The 5,310-nt window shown below is 38.7% G+C and overlaps 1 pseudogene; it reads right to left on the reverse strand.

Annotated features, from left to right (window-relative positions):
- Window positions 1-3,161: 3,161 nt before the first annotated feature.
- On the reverse strand, window positions 3,162-4,569 carry LOC133085649 (acetyl-CoA acetyltransferase, mitochondrial-like; annotated as a pseudogene).
- Window positions 4,570-5,310: the final 741 nt, after the last annotated feature.

The following is a 5,310-nucleotide window of genomic DNA, read 5'->3' on the forward strand; positions in this document are numbered from 1 at the left end:
CTCTAAAGGACTGACTGATCGTCCATTGCTATAGATCCTCTGATTTTAACCTTGGATTAAGCATACATTCAGAGAGTTACTCTATTTTTTCTTTTCTTCTGATTTTCTCACATTAAAAAATCTTTGGAAACCAGACAGTATCCTTCTGAAACTAATTTTTTTTGGGTGGATCCCAAACTGTCATTTGTAAAATTTTTTTTAGATTCCACAAATAGGTGATATCATATGATATTTGTCTGTCTCTGTCTCACTTACTTCACTTAATATGATAATCTCTAGGTCCATCCATGTTGCTGCAAATGGCATTATTTCATTCTCTTTTCTGGCTGAGTAATATTCCATGGTATATATACATACCACAACTTTTTTATCCATTCATCTGTTGATGGACATTTAGGTTGCTTCCATGTCTTCTTGCCTATTGTAAGTAGTTCTGCAATGAACACTGGGCTGCGTGTACCTTTTCAAATTATGGTTTTCTCCAGATATGTGCCCAGGAGTGGGATTGCAGGTAGCTGTATTTTTAGTTTTTTAAGGAATCTCCATACTGTTCTCCATAGTGGCTGCACCAATTTACATTCCCACCAACAGTGTAGGAGGGTTCCTATTGGTTTTGTTTCTTTTTTTTTTTTTCTACTGGTTTTCTTTAACAAAGGACACATCATAAAAGGGTTTATAATCTTAATAGCACCTGTTTATAGACAATAGTAAAAGTAAATAAATCAGATTTCACGTATTACTCTTTTGTTCTGTATAAAGTGGGTGGGGAAAGGACATATTTTGATAAAAAGTGATCTAGAGAGCCATGATGATGGTCAGCATTGCTATGAATGGGAGGCCTTCTAACTCCATTTGTCTTTTTATTTCTAGGAAGGTTAACAGTGCCCAAACATTATTCAAAATCTAACCATAATCTGGAAAAAAATACCATAGAGAGAAAGCAAAAACAATGACAATAACTTACTCTTCTCGTGTGTCAATACCCTTCCTTCTTCACATTCAAGACTCAGCTCATATGCACAGCAGTCCCTGGTAAGTATAGATAGGGCAAGGCCTTTCCCTTACCTAAACTCTTGGCTAATTTTATTGACTTGAAATCCTCCTTTCCTTTTAACTTATTCAATTTCCTTATGATGGCATCATATCTGAATATTTTGGTTAAACTTATATGTTTTTCCCTCACAGTAGATTCCAGGTTCTATAAGGGAAGAGAACACGCTTCCAGCATCTTTATAGCCCTAACAGCCAACATGTGGCCTGGTACACAGAACCTGCTAAATAAACAAATTAAGAATCACTAAACGAATGAATGGATATGTGTGAATAAGTAGTTATCAACACTCTCAAGTTAGGAAAGAAAACAAAAGGAAAATTATTTTACAAAATTAAAACTATCAGAATCCCAAAGTTTTGTTGCTTCATGATGTATATGCTATTTCTAAACTCCAAAATGAAAGAAAATGAGCACTTCAACCCTGAAATAGATATTACTGTATTAGGGAAAAAGAAAAGTATTTTTAGTATGGAATAAAAATAAAATTAAAGACAGAAGTACTACAAATAAACATATCTGTTCTAATATAAAACAGGGGTTCAACCAAGGGACAAAATGTCACTACCGTCACTGAGGGAAAAAGAACTATTCCAGTCCTTATAAAGGTCTATACAGATTAGTGAGTGTCCAGAACACTGCCTGACACTCAATAAATATTTGTCAAATAAGTGAATAATATCAAATCAAGAAAGTCAATATAATGGGAATAAATGACCAAACTGATAGTTGAAGAAGAAAGCAGTAATCTAGGGGATCAAGAGAAGAAAGGTTCCTAGAAGGCACTGCAGTAGAAAATGGGGATTAAAAAAATAGTACTTAGTAAAATTAAAAATAAATCAATCCAGGAAGTTGTGTAAAGTAGAAAGAAGAGTGAAGCCTAGTGAGGCCTACCATCGAGATTTTATTGGTGAGCTTATAAAATCTTAATGGAACAGATAATCCATACCTTAAATGAACACTTCCAAAAAAGAGGGAAAACTGCCAAACTCATTTTATGACTGAACTGCTTTTATGCCAAAACTAGATACAGGTAGTACCAGAAAAGAAAATAATGGGTTCATTTCACTTACATTTATAGTTGTGAAAATCCAGAATAAAATATTAGCTAGCCAGACTCAACAGTGTGTTAGCAATCAAGGAATGAAAGAAGGGTTCAAGTGAGGTCAAATTGCAAGTCTACAAGGCAGAAAGACTGGTCATAATTTTTCCTCTGCCAGAAAAGAACTTTTCCATTAGAAAAATAAACCTTTTCTTCAACATGCCCAAGAGACTAGTCAGCATAATTAACTAGCAACCTCTCCAAGGCCAGAGAGGAGGCTTCCCTCATTATAAATACTGAGATCCTGAGGATCACTAGCTTTCTACTAAATACACTAGTGTATTCACTAGGTCCTGAATTGAAGAGGGGGAAAAATGTTTTGCCAGTCTAGAAAGGAGAGTGCTGGTTGCCACAAACTGGATAAGGTTAGCTATCATCAAAACAAAGGGCCTTGGGCTTCCTTGGTGGCGCAGTGGTTGAGAATCTGCCTGCTAATGCAGGGGACACGGGTTCGAGCCCTGGTCTGGGAAGATCCCACATGCCACTGAGCAACTAGGCCCGTGAGCCACAACTACTGAGCCTGCGCGTCTGGAGCCTGTGCTCCGCAACAAGAGAGGCCGCGATAGTGAGAGGCCCGCGCATCGCGATGAAGAGTGGCCCCCGCTTGCCGCAACTAGAGGAAGCCCTGGCACAGAAACGAAGACCCAACACAGCCAAAAATAAATAATAAATAAATAATAAATAAATTTAAAAAAACAAAAAAAAACAAAGGGCCTTAATGTCATTACTGCTATGACCCTAAAGTTTTACCATTATGCTAAAAATTTAAGTGTCTCTAAATACTAAGTACTTATCTATGGTTTTTTAAAAAATGTAAATTAAGATTTATTCTCTAAAATGGAAGCTTCTAGCTACTTATAAGTCACTAATATTGCACAATGGTATTTTAAGCAGTATAGCTTTATAACAAAAATGTGTTCAAGATTATAAAAACTGTAAAGTAGAAGAAAAAATTATTTTGTAATCTCAACAGGTTTTGGGATTTGATCTTTTTATCTTATTTTTTAAAAAGAGTTGAAAATAATAAAAAGTGAAACATTATTTTCATACAAGCTGACCCAGGGTAATCAGTCACCCTGATTACAGCAGGCCTTTCTGGCTACATAGGGTTGTTGCCTTAGACAACAGAAGTTGTCTACAGCTTTTGGATCAGCATGGCAGAAGCACCTGCTCCTCCGCTGCAAATACTGGCAAGACCATATTCTCCTTGCTTCAAGGCATGAGCCACATGGACGACAATCCTGGCTCCACACATCCCAACTGGATGTCCAAGAGAAATAGCTCCTCCATTGATATTCACTTTGGGGGGATCAATCTCTAGCATTTTAATGTTTGCTAGTACGACTACACTAAAGGCTTCCTTTATTTCCCACATTGTACTACCTTTTTTTAATCCTGCATCCTTAAGATCCTTAGGTACAGCATATGCAGGTGCAATTGGAAAATCAATAGGTTCTACAGCAGCATCAGCAAATGCTGCTATTCTTGCCAGTGGTTTAACGTTGAGCCTCTTGGTTGCATCTGCAGTCATCAGAAGCATAGCAGCTGCTCCATCATTCAGTGTGCCGGCATTGGGAGCTGTTACTGTACAATTTTCTTTTTGGAAAACCGTCTTCAGCTTTGGAACTCTGCTAAAGTCAACATGTTTACATTCTTCATCTTCTTTCACCACTACATCTGGTTTACCTTTTACTGTAATTGTGACAGGAACAACTTCACTTCCAAATTTTCCAGCTTCTCATGCTGCTTTACTTCTGGTATAGGAGTTAACAGCATAAGTATCCTGTTCATCTCATGCAATATTCAGCTTCTTTGCAGTATTTTCAGCACAGTTGCCCATATGAATTTTATTGTAGACATCAGTTAGCCCATCTTTTACAATCAAATCTTCAAGCTTTACCCCACTATATGGCATTGCTCCTATGTTCATTACGTAGGGAACATTGGACATGCTCTCCATCCCACCTGCCACCATCACATCCTGATGTCCACACATAAGATTCTGAGAGGCCATCATGATGGCTTTCATTCCTGAGGCACAAACTTTAGGTTACAGTGGTACATGGAGTAGAAATAAGTAAGCCTGCACCCAGTACTGCTTGCCTTGTAGGGGCTTGTCCTCCACCTCCTTGTAGGGCATTAGCCATGTATGCTTCTTTCACTGCTTCTTTTGGAAACCCTGCCTTTTCAATGGCTCCCTGAATTGCAATGGAACCAAGCTCAGTGGCTGGCAGAGAGGAAAGGCTGCCTAGAAAGGACCCAATGGGTGTTCTTGTAGCACTTACTATGACCACTTCATTCAAAGTGGGTTTTGATCATAACTTCGTACCACATATCTTATTTCCTGCATCCGCCTCCGAAGCAGGGGGCTGCGCCCGCGGGCGCCACCGCGCAGAAGGGCCGCCAGCACAGCCATGGTCACCAAGCGCGGGGCGGAGAGTTACCAGCGGAGAGATGCGGTCGCGCGCGGCGGGTCCCTGATCCCGCTTCCTCTATGGTTTTAAAGGTGTTCCAGTGATGCTTATATCTTTTACCTGGAATGATGTGTGTAACAAAAAAAAAAATTATGCATGAGAACAGCCCTGTTTAGAATATGGAATGAACTAAAATTTATTCATAAAAATGAACTAAGAAACTCCTCGAAGGCAATGACTGTGACTGACTTCTTCAGTTTTCCCTGCAGATACCAAACTAGTGCTGGATGCACAAATGAGTGATTAGTACTTGTTAAAATTGATTTCAGTTTGAGGGCAAATTTGAATATTTTCTATGAGTAGGACAGCAGCCACTTTATTAAGAGGTTTAAATGTATGGGTCCTACTAAAAATGTTGAAGTCAAGGCCTTCCACCTCAAGTGAGAGCTGGAAGATATAGCAGCAATCTAACAGATGCTGGAGTATAAATTTTTTTTTATTGACATGGAAAAAGTACAAGATCATTGAGAATAGAGCCTGCATTCATTTATTCCCACAATCACTCCTTTCAAAGCCATTCAGCTCAGTTATGCTGGGCTGGTGGGACTATACACACGCAGAAAAAGAGGCATAGAAGGGTCCTCACAAGGTTGTTTACATTTATAATAGGAGCAGGGGACAGCTCCTATTTCTGTTTTCATTGTTAGAAAACCTTAGATCATTTGGCATCTTTTTTCAGACAT

Source organism: Eubalaena glacialis, chromosome 2 (genome assembly GCF_028564815.1).
Source record: "Eubalaena glacialis isolate mEubGla1 chromosome 2, mEubGla1.1.hap2.+ XY, whole genome shotgun sequence".
Classification (NCBI taxonomy): Eukaryota; Metazoa; Chordata; class Mammalia; order Artiodactyla; family Balaenidae; genus Eubalaena; species Eubalaena glacialis.